The sequence below is a fragment of the Balaenoptera ricei genome, chromosome 6, assembly GCF_028023285.1.
Source record: "Balaenoptera ricei isolate mBalRic1 chromosome 6, mBalRic1.hap2, whole genome shotgun sequence".
In the NCBI taxonomy this organism is placed as follows: Eukaryota; Metazoa; Chordata; class Mammalia; order Artiodactyla; family Balaenopteridae; genus Balaenoptera; species Balaenoptera ricei.
This window is the reverse complement of record NC_082644.1, coordinates 106357612-106370262: the sequence shown is the minus strand read 5'-3', so window position 1 is coordinate 106370262 and position 12651 is coordinate 106357612.

Genomic DNA, 12651 nt, shown 5'->3' with positions numbered 1-12651 from the left:
AGTCTCAAAGACATTCACAATATCCAAAATTGAAGCACTACCCATATAAAGCAATCGTGGCTATTAAAACTTATCTGGCACATCCTGGTTGGTGTGCAAACTCTCTGAGCTCCTGGCTCCTCATCCAGATGGCTCACTACTCCTTGTCCCCTTACCTGGGCTCCCAAGCTCCCCGCTTACAGCTTTGCTTCCATAACTGCCTGTCTTCTTAAACAGTGCCCACTAGTAGTCCCTCAACTTGCTCAGTCTCCCTCTCTGGTCTACTTCCATTCCCAATATCTGGTCTGAACCTCAGATGGCCTTAAGCCTCTGCTTCATCCATATCTTTAACTCCTTTTGTAAAGTTTCTACTGCCTTGCTCTGATTCTAGAGGCCCATAACCATAGTTGCCATCTATCTATGTAGCTGCCTGTTTTAATACAGCATCATCTTTCTTCCCTGCCTGTCTCCCCTCACCCTTACCTTCAACAAAGACTTTGGGTACCTACCATATACTGTGCCATACACTATTAAGGAGTTAATTAATGTGTTCATCCAACAATGATCATCTGAGAGCTTATTATATGTCAGCAATGAAGAATAAATCCTATTTTTTCTCATAGAGCTTACGTATCAGTATTGGGGACAGAAAGATTAATAAGATCTGGTTGCAGCCTTCACAGTGGACACAGAATGTCTCAGGTCTTGGCAGCATTGATTTCTAGACTAAGATTTTCAGCCTTTGCTTTGCAGACAATGGGGAGTCGTTGAAATTTTTAAGCAGGAAAATAACATGTTTAAAGTGATATTTTAGGATATTCAATCTGGTGACATCTACAGGGTAGACTAGAAGTGGCAGAGCCTGGAGTCAGAGTGTCTATAACTGTAATTGTCAAGGAGAAAAGCAATTAAGGTTTAGGCTAGCCTGGTGACTTTGGAAATAGAGAGGAAGTGGAGAGCTACTGAAGGCGTTATGAAGCATCAGTATGATGGCGTGCAGAACAATAGAAGAATGAACAAAAGACGATTCCAGTCTCTTAACCAACAAGCAGCAGAACTCCTCTCCCATCTCCTCTGCTCTCCTGCCTGTTTTCCCCACCCCCAGGTAGTTCTATGGCTTTTAATATCTCCTTGGCATATATTTTAAGCTTCAACTGACCTGTCTCCATCCATCGCCCACACTGTCATTAGGGGACTTATCTGAAGAGGCTGAACAGTCATGGAGGAAATTGCAGGCTTGGATTGCTCAGGTGTCACTCAGAAAAGACTGTCTCAAAGGTCATCCCCTCCTCCCCTGGTATCTAATGACCCCTTCATTTCCCTCCATTCCCCTTCCCCAGGTGTAGTTCAATGATTCCATGGGGAAAAGAGAAAAGAATCAACAGGATGATACCTTTGTTTCATCTGCTGCCTCACCAGGGCCAGCAAGAATCTGAAGAAAAGTGGCAAGGGCACCCAGGGAGAGCCAGCCAGCAGGAGGAGAGAGGAGGGGGGAGGGAGGCACCATCCTCTGACATCAGAGCCTGCTGAGCAGCTGAATGCATCTGGTAATTACCAGTGAGCAATGAGGTGCCCAACCCTCCAGAAAGGCCAGGCTCTGGGAGAGTTTATAGCAATGCTTGAGGCTTCCTTTTTGATCCCTCCTTACTTCTCCATGTGTGATTCTCCCAAAGGACCCTCCACCCCACCCAGCAATACCTGAGCCTTTCCTGTCCAGGGCAGAAAATATATTATTAACTTCAGACTCCACATTTGGGGTGTCTTGGCTAAGTCATGGGCACCTAGGCAGTTTCAAAGTTGTGCAGTTTCCTCCCTTCCCTGACACCCAACTTCTCAATAAACCAGCACTTGTAAAATAGATTGTCTTTATCCACCTTTGCTAGAAACTGCCGGATCTAGCAGTTTATCCATAGAAGAGTATTCCTGACACAGTGGCCTCTCTTCTCTCTACTTTCCATACTTCAGACTCCCTCAAGGACTGCTCACCATGACCTTCAGTCACTTTTTGGGGGTTCTAGAGTCCAGCCCTTGCCTGTTTCAGCCCCAGGAGTCTCCTGTTTACCATATCGCGAACAGAAGGATTGGTATTTTAACAAATGGGCAGATCACAAAAAAATACGTTGCAATTCTTCATGAATCTTTATTGTTACTATCTGCCTGGAACATTTTGCTATCTGGTTCCTGGTTTAGGAATGTGTTAGAAGTAGGGAAGGCAGCCGGGCAAGAGTGTCAAAGCATGATCCCCTCAATAATGTGGTCACTTTTAAAGCCACTCCACCTGTAAAGTGCTTTCCTATGCATCATCTGATTTAGACTTCACAATAACCCTACCCAGGCTCAATCCCTTACTCCTACTATGCAGGTGAGTGACAAAAGCCTGAGGGAAGTCATAGGATTGCTCCATGGAACTGGTACAACTGTGCCTCTCAACCAAAGCTTCTCTCTAACTCTTAATGCTTTTCCCATTCAAAAATTCCTTAGGGAAGTGGTGGGTGAGGAAGGGACAACTTTCCTGACCTGATCATTCTTCCTAGTGCTCATTCTAAATAGTCTACCTCTCTGCCTCCAGTGTATCTGGAGATCATGACAGACACACACACACACACACACACACACACACACACACGCACATTGGTAAATAAGGGAGAATAAAGATCAGTACTCTGTTGTACAGTTAAGCCTGTGCCTATTATGAAAGTAAGGAGGAGAGGAAGAGGAATCTCATATTACCTACCTTCCACATGTCAGGTACTGTTCTTTATTTTTTTTTAAATTTATTTATTTATTTTTGTCTGCATTGGGTCTTTGTTGCTGCATGCAGGCTTTCTCTCTAGTTGAGATGAACAGGGGCTACTCTTCGTTGCAGTGCATGGGCTTCTCATTGTGGTGGCTTCTCTTGTTGAGGAGCACGGGCTCTAGGCGTGCAAGCTTCAGTAGTTGTGGCTCATGGGCTCTAGAGCGCAGGCTCAGTAGTTGTGGCGCATGGGCTTAGTTGCTCCGCAGCATGTGGGATCTTCCCGGACCAGGGCTCGAACCCGTGTCCCCTGCATTGGCAGGCGGATTCTTAACCACTGTGCCACCAGGGAAGCCCCAGATACTGTTCTTGATGTGTGATCTCGTGTAACTGCCTGTATTAGTCAGGGTTCTCTAGAGAGCAGAACCAATGGTAGAAGATAGATGCCAGATAGATAGATAGATAGATAGATAGATAGATAGATAGAGATTATTTATTAGAAGTCCCATGATCTGCCACCTGCAAGCTGGAGAACCAGGAAAGCTACTGGCATTATTCAATCTCAGTCTGAAGTAAAGATCTGAGAATCAGAGCAGCTGATGATGTAGGTCCTCCCAGTCCAAGTCTGAGGGCCTGAGAACTAGGAACACTGATGTCCCACGGCAGAAGACTGATGTCCTAGCTCAGGCAAAGAGAGCAAACTTACCCTTCCTCTGCATTTTTGTTCTCTTCAGGCTCTCAATGGATTGAGTGTTGCCCACCCACATTGGTGAGGGTGGCCTCCTTTATGCACTCCATCAATTCAAATGCTCCTCTTCCTGAACACCCTCACAGACACACCCAGAAATAATGTTTTACCAGGTATCTCAGCCTTCCTTAGCCCAGTCAACTGACACATAAAAGTGACTATCACACCTCCACAGTGTTCCTTAGATTCACAGTCATTCACTCCACAAATATAAATAATTGGTTGCCAGAGTTACACAAAGTACTAATAGACAATTATAAAACAGTGTCCTAAGTGCTATGCACTCAGGGAGTAGGTATGTACCCAGAGTAGGCACCCAAGAGCAAGGCTTGAATCATTTTATTATGCCACTTCAGCTATAAAGGCACTGATGCTCAGAGAGGTAAATTTTATATGTACTGATATGGAACAATCTCCCAGATACTTTGTTCAGTCAGGGGTAAAATAGTGTGCCTAATATATTACTATTTGTGTGGGGGGAAATTTTTATTTATTTATATTCTTGTATGCACATCTTTGGAAGAAAATACAAAATATTATTAAGTGAGAATGCATTCAAGGAGGATCCTGGTAGCTAGAGAGAAAGGGAGATTTAGGTTTTACTGTATAGCCCTTTGTAGTATTAGAACGTTTTTGTCTGTGTATATGTATTATTTGAAAATTAAAACATAAAGCATGCCCAGATTGATGATTGATTGAAATGAGATTCAAACCCAAGTCTCAACACAGCTCAATAATTATTTGTTGAAATAACTATTACTGGAAATATAATATGGAGGAGCTTAGAATAGACCTCAGAATAATCAGGAAGACATGTGGGCTTGACCCTGCAGGTTCCTCCTGGGTACAAAAACTTGCTCTGTGTAGGCCTTCCTTGAGTTCCAAAGGGCAGAGTCAAACAGTTCCTAATTAGGGAAGTAAGGGAATGCAGAACCAAAGAAAAAAGCAGTCAATAAATTATAATGCAGCTATAAAGCAGAGACCTAGTTCCCCTCCAATGGATATACATAACAATCTGATACATATATTTGAGTTCTTCTACAGGAACTAAGGACCCCCCACCCAGGTGAAGAATACTAACTCCAAGCTAGGCACAGAATTCCTAGAATACCACCTGTTACCTCATCACCAACCAATCAGAAGACACTCACTCCCAGCCCTCACCCCAAATTTTGCCTTTAAAAACTCTTCCCTGAAAGCCATCAGAGGATTTGGGTCTTTTGGGCATGAGCCGCCCATACTCCTTTCTTGGCCCTTGCAGTAAACCTTTCTCTGCTCCAAACTCCAACATTTTGGTTTGTTTGGCTTCATGTTGGACACATGAACTTGGGTTGACAACAGGCTGTGGGTTCAAATGGACAAGGGTACAGAGGTGTGAATGACAGTGGTGTGTTCTGGAAAACTAGTCTTGCTAAGGCAACTGGCATGTGATAGGTATCCAGGGCAGTGAGGCTGGGTGGAGAGAAGGGGGTCAGATTGTGGAGATGCCTGAAGCCTGTGCTCCCTCTTTGGACAGGACTCTAACTGTCACCAGGAGAATGTTATGTTTGGGAGCCACTTTTCTAAATGTGAGCATTATTAGCAATTGTGTCAAACTGCCTTTTCCTAAAGGTCTCCCCATGGCTGCCAGAGCTTTAATGCTAATTGGACAGATTGTCTTTGGATTTGAAACACAAACTGTGATTAATGAAACAACTGTTAACGAGTTTGGCCTGAGGTGGTTTCTCTACCTTTGCTTCTCCTGCTGATACAGATTTGACAAGGTCCTGTAGTGCATTTTTTGGCCACTGTGCCTGGCATGGGGAAATTGGCAGCCTGGTCTGAGAAAGATGGAAAATTTGACCTGGATGCCACCTTCAAAACCTGTCTCTCTACTTACCTCATTTTATGGATGAGAAAATCGAGTGTCGGAAAGGGAGAGAGTCTTGTCTCAGGCAACCCAGGGAGTGGGTGAGAGCCAGGCTACAATCTAGCACCAGGGTTTTATTCTGAAAAGATGTTTAACTCCTTTTTTCTCTTTCAGTTTCTTTTCCTTGACTCCCTCAGTCATTTTAATGATCAGACTTGCATGTCACAGTTGTGCTATGTCACAGATGCATTGTTTTTCCTCCATCTTCCTTAGCTTAGGTCTTATTGACTCATCACTGGTAGAGGTTGGTTTGGTGATATAAAGATACAGACTTTAGAGTCATGGGAAACAGAATCTGTAGCTCATATCTACTGTCTATAAGCTATGTGATCTCAGGCAGTATCCTCAAATCTAAAACTAGCAAAATGATACTTACCTTATTGGATATTGCAAGAATTAGGTATGTGATGTATGTAAAGTATTCAGCATGAGCCTTGGTGATAGTGTGGGCTCACTACATAGTAGTCATTTTTCTTACCTACTTTCACCTGCTTGCAGACTCTAGTTTTGCTCTCCAACCTTTAGAAGCTGTCACAATGCATCATACAAGATTTGTTTTGGTCCGTGATTTTTAGTTCAGGCATACTGTCAGTCTGAACAAATGCACACTGCCCCCCTTTTGTCTATAATACCTAGAAATGCACAATTATTTTTAACAGGAAATAAAGACAAAACTAACTCAACAGAGAAAATAAGCTAAAATTAAAAGTATATTCCTAAATTCCAGAAACAAACAGTCATAAGTACTCTAAGGGAATACCAAAGAGAACTTCAGTAATATTTGGTCCAAAAATTTGCTCTTTGGGATAAAAGCTATAGTTTTAACACCTTTGCAGGGGTAGAAAATATAGCTTTGGTCCTACTTCTCCCTATAGATTAATCAATGTATTTGAAATTTCTTATTAAGAAGATACAGGGGGGGGACATTCAAGATGGCGGAGGAGTAAGATGTGGAGATCACCTTCCCCCCCACAAATACATCAAAAATACATCAACAACATGTGGAACAATTCCTACAGAACACCTACTGAATGCTGGCAGAAGACCTCAGACTTCCCAAAAGGCAAGAAACTCCCTACGTACCTGTGTGGGGCAAAAGAGAAAAGAAAAAATAGAGACAAAAGAATAGGGATGGGACCTGCACCTCTGGGAGGGAGCTGTGAAGGAGGAAATTTTTCCACACACTGGGAAGCCCCTTCACTGGTGGAGATGGAGGGTGGGCGGGGGGAAGCTTCAGAGCCACGGAGGAGAGTGCAGCAGTAGCGGTGCAGAGGGCAAAGTGGAGAGATTCCCGCATAGAGAGGATTGGAGGCTTGTCTCCTCACCTGCCGGGGCAGGTGGGGGCTGGGAGCTGAGGCTCCTGCTTTGGAGGTCAGATCCCAGAGAGAGGACTGGGGGTGGCTGCGTGAACACAGCCTGAAGGGAGCTAGTGCGCCATGGCTAGCCGGGAGGGAGTCCAGGAAAAGTCTGGAACTGCCTAAGAGGCAAGAGACCATTGTTTTGTGGTATGTGAGGAGAGGGGATTCAGAGCACCGCCTAAATGAGCTCCAGAGACAGGTGTGAGCCGCGGCTATCAGCGTGGACCCCAGAGATGGGCATGAGATACTAAGGGTGCTGCTGCAGTCACCAAGAAGCCTGTGTGCGAGCACAGGTCACTATCCACACCTCCCCTCCTGGGAGCCTGTGCAGCCTGCCACTTCCAGGGTCCTGTGATCCAGGGACATCTTCCCCGGGAGAACACATGGCGCACCTCAGGCTGCTGCAACATCACGCTGGCCTCTGCTGCCGCCCTGCATTCCGTACCCCTCCCTCCCCTGGCCTCAGTGAGTCAGAGCCCCCTAATCAACTGCTACTTTAATCCCATCCTGTCTGGATGGGGAACAGATGCCCTCAGGTGACCTACATGTGGAGGCAGGGCCAAATCCAAAGCTGAACCCCAGGAGCTTTGGAACAAAGAAGAGAAAGGGAAATCTCTCCCAGCAGCCTCAGGAGCAGCAGATTAAATCTCCACAATCAACTTGATGTACCCTGCATCTTTGGAATACCTGAATAGACAATGAATCATCCCAAAATTGAGGTTCTGGAATTTGGGAGGAACTGTAGACTTGTGGTTTGCTTTCTGCATCTAATTTGTTTCCGGTTTTATGTTTATCTTAGTTTAGTATTTAGAGCTTGTTATCACTGGTAGATTTGTTTATTGATTTGGTTGCTCTCTTCCTTTTTTTTTTTTTAAATCTATTTATTTATTTATTTATTTATTTATTTATTTATTTATTTTTGGCTGTGTTGGGTCTTCATTTCTGTGCAAGGGCTTTCTCTAGTTGCGGCAAGTGGGGCCCACTCTTCATCGCGGTGCATGGGCCTCTCACTATCACGGCCTCTCTTGTTGCGGAGCACAGGCTCCAGACGCGCAGGCTCAGTAGTTGTGGCTCACGGGCCTAGTTGCTCCGCGGCATGTGGGATCTTCCCAGACCAGGGCTTGAACCCGTGTCCCCTGCATTGGCAGGCAGATTCTCAACCACTGCGCCACCAGGGAAGCCCTTCCTTTTTTATATATATATACACATATATATTTTTTTTTCCTTTTTCTCTTTTTATGAGTGTGTATGTGTATGCTTCTTTGTGTGATTTTGTCTGTATAGCTTTGCTCTCACCATTTGTCCTAGGGTTCTGTCTGTCTGGTTTTTTTTGTTTGTTTGCTTGTTTGTTTTTTTTTTTTAGTATAGATTTTAGCGCTTGTTATCATTGGTGGATGTGTTCTTTGGTCACTCTCCATTCTTTTTTTTCTTTTTTCTTCCTTTTTTAATATTTTATTTTTAATAATATTTTTGTTATTTTTTTATTTTAATAACTTTATTTTATATTTTTCTTTCTTTTGTTTTCTCCCTTTTCTTCTGAGCTGTGTGGCTGACAGGGTCTTGGTGTTCTGTCCGGGTGTCAGACCTGAGCCTCTGAGGTGGGAGAGCTGAGTTCAGGACATTGGTCCACCAGAGACTCCTGGCCCCATGTAATATCAAACGGTGAAAGCTCTCGCAGAGGTCTCAATCTCAACGCTTAGACTCAGCTCCACTCAACGACCAGCAAGCTACAATGCTGGACACCCTATGCCAAACAACTAACAAGACAAGAACACAGCCCCACCCATTAGCAAAGAGGCTGCCTAAAATCATAATAAGTTCATGGACACCCCAAAACACACCACCAGATGCAGTCATGCCCACCAGAAAGACAAGATCCAGCCTCATCCACTAGAACAAAGGCACCAGTCCCCTCCACCAGGAAGCCTACACAACCCACTGAACCAAATTACCCACTGGGGGCAGACACCAAAAACAATGGGAATTATGAACCTGCAGCCTGTGAAAAGGAGACCCCAAACACAGTAAGTTAAGCAAAATGAGAAGACAGAGAAATATGCAGCAGATGAATGAGCAAGGTAAAAACCCACCAGACCAAACAAATGAAGAGGAAATAGGCAGTCTACCAGAAAAAGAATTCAGAGTAATGATAGTAAAGATGATCCAAAATCTTGGAAATAGAATAGAGAAAATACAAGAAATGTCTAACAAGGACCTAGCAAAAATAAAGAGTGAACAAACAATGATGAACAACACAATAGATGAAATTAAAAATTCTCTAGAAGGAATCAATAGCAGAATAACTGAGGCAGAAGAATGGATAAGTGACCTGGAAGATAAAATAGTGGAAATAATTACCACATAGCAGAATAAAGAAAAAAAGAATGAAAAGAATTGAGGACAGTCTCAGAGACCTCTGGGACAACATTAAACACACCAACATTCGAATTATAGGGGTCCAAGAAGAAGAAGAGAAAAATAAAAGGAACTGAGGAAATATATGAAGAGATTATAGTTGAAAACTTCCCTAGTATGGGAAAGGAAATAGTCAATCAAGTCCAGGAAGCACAGAGAATCCCATACAGGATAAATCCAAGCAGAAACACACCGAGACACATATCAAACTATCAAAAATTAAATACAAGGAAAAAATACTAAAAGCAGCAAGGGAAAAGCAACAAATAACATACAAGGGAAACCCCATAAGATTAACAGCTGATCTTTCAGCAGAAACTCTGCAAACCAGAAGGGAGTGGCAGGACATATTTAAAGTGATGGAAGGGAAAAACCTACAAGCAAGTTTACTCTACCCAGCAAGGATCTCATTCAGATTCGACAGAGAAATTAAAGCCTTTACAGACAAGCAAAAGCTAAGAGAATTCAGCACCACCAAATCAGTTTTACAACAAATGCTAGAGGAACTTCTCTAGGCAGGAAACACAAGAGAAGTAAAAGACCTACAATACCAAAACCCAAAACAATTAAGAAAATGGTAATAGGAACATACATATCCATGAATACCTTAAATGTAAATGGATTAAATGCCCCAACCAAAAGACATATACTGGCTGAAAGGATACAAAAACAAGACCCATATATGTGCTGTCTACAAGAGACCCACTTCAGACCTAGGAACACATACAGACTGAAAGTGAGGGGATGGAAAAAGATATTCCATGAAAATAGAAATCAAAAGAAAGCTGGAGTAGCAATTCTCATATCAGACAAAATAGACTTTAAAATAAAGACTATTACAAGAGACAAAGAAGAAAACTACAGAATGATCAAGGGATCAATCCAAGAAGAAAATATAACAATTGTAAATATTTATGGACCCAACACAGGAGCACCTCAATACATAAGGCAAATGCTAACAGCCATAAAAGAAATCAACAGTAAGGCAATAATAGTAGGGGACTCTAACACCCCACTTTCACCAATGGACAGAGCATCCAAAATGGAAATAAATAAGGAAATACAAGCTTTAAATGATACATTAAACAAGATGGACTTAATTGATATTTATAGGACATTCCATCCAAAAACAACAGAATACACTTTCTTCTCAAGTACTCATGGAACATCTCCAGGATAGATCATATCTTGGGTCACAAATCAAGCCTCAGTAAATTTAAGAAAATTGAAATCGTATCAAGTATCTTTTCCAACCACAACACTATGAGCCTAGATATCAATTACAGGAAAAAAAGCTGTAAAAAATACAAACACATGGAGGCTGAACAATACACTACTAAATAACTAAGAAATCACTGAAGAAATCAAAGAGGAAATAAAAAAACACCTAGAAACAAATGACAATGAAAACACAATGACCCAAAACCTACGGGATGCAGCAAAGGCAGTTCTAAGAGGGAAGTTTATAGCAATACAATCCTACCTCAAGAAACAAGAAACATCTCCAGTTAAGAACCTAACCTTACACCTAAAGCAGTTAGAGAAAGAAGAACAAAAAAACCAAAGTTAGCGAAGGAGAGAAGTCATAAAGATCAGATCAGAAATAAACGAAAAAGAAATGAAGGAAACGATAACAAAGATCATTAAAACTAAAAGCTGGTTCTTTGAGAAGATAAACAAAATTGATAAAACATTTAGCCAGATTCATCAAGAAAAAAAGGGAGAAAACTCAATTCAATAGAATTAGAAATGAACAAGGAGAAGTAACAACTGACACTGCACAAATACAAAGGATCATGAGAGATTACTACAAGCAACTATATGGCAATAAAATGGACAACCTGGAAGAAATGGGCAAATTCTTAGAAAAGCACAACCTTCCAAGACTGAACCAGGAAGAAATAGAAAATATGAAGAGACTAATCACAAGCACTGAAATTGAGACTGTGACTAAAAATCTTCCAGCAAACAAAAGCCCAGGACCAGTTGGATTCACAGGCAAATTCTATCAAACATTTAGACAAGCACTAACACGTATCCTTCTCAAACTCTTCCAAAATATAACAGAGGGAGGCACACTCCCAAACTCAATCTACAAGGCCACCATCTCCCTGATACCAAAACCGGACCAAGAGGTCACAAAAAAAGAAAAACTCAGGTCAATATCACTGATGAACATAGATGCAAAAATCCTCAATAAAATAGTAGCAAACAGAATCCAACAGCACATTTAAAGGATCATACCCCATGAACAAGTGGGGTTTATCGCAGGAATTCAAGGATTCTACAATATATGCAAATCAATCCATGTGATAAACCATATTAACAAACTGAAGAAGGAAAACCATATGATCGTCTCAATAGATGCAGAAAAAACTTTCGACAAAACTCAACACCCATTTATGATAAAAACCCTCGAGAAAGTAGCCATAGAGGGGACTTACCTCAACATAATAAAGGCCATATATCACAAACCCACAGCCAACATCATTCTCAATGGTGAAAAACTGAAACCATTTCCACTAAGATCAGGAACAAGACAAGGCTGCCCACTCTCACCATTATTATTCAACATAGTTTTGGAATTTTTAGCCACAGCAGTCAGAGAAGTAAAAGAAATAAAAGGAATCCAAATTGGAAAGAAGAAGTAAAACTGTCACTGTTTGCAGATGACATGGTACTATACGTAGAGAATCCTAAAGATGCTACCAGAGAACTACTAGAGCTAATCAATTAATTTGGTAAAGTAGCAGGATACAAAACTAATACACAGAAATCTCTTGCATTCCTATTCACTAATGATGAAAAATCTGAAAGAGAAATTAAGGAAACACTCCTATTTACCATTGCAACAAAAAAGAATAAAATACCTAGGAATAAACCTACCTAGGAGACAAAAGACCTGTATGCAAAACTATAAGACACTGATGAAAGAAATTAAAGATGACACAAACAGATGGAGATATATACCATGTTCTTGCATAGGAAGAATCAACATTGTTAAGATGACTATACTATCCAAAGCAATCTACAGATTCATTGCAACCCCTATCAGACTACCAATGGCATTTTTCATGGAACTAGAACAAAAAATTTCACAACTTGTATGGAAACACAAAAGACCCCGAATAGCCAAAGCAATCTTGAGAACGAAAAATGGAGCTGGAGGAATCAGGCTCCCTGACTTCAGACTATACTACAAAGCTACAGTAATCAAAAAATTTGGTACTGGCACAAAGACAGAAATATAGATCAGTGGAAGAGGATAGAAAGCCCAGAGATAAACCCATGCACCTATGGTTAACTAATCTATGACAAAGGAGGCAAGAATATACAATGGAGAAAAGATAGCTTCTTCAATAAGTGGTGCTGGGAAAGTTGGACAGCTACATGTAAAAGAATGAAATTAGAACACTCCCTAACACCATACACAAACTTAAACTCAAAATGGATTAAAGACCTAAATGTAAGGCCAGAGACTATAAAATTCTTAGAGGAAAATATAGGC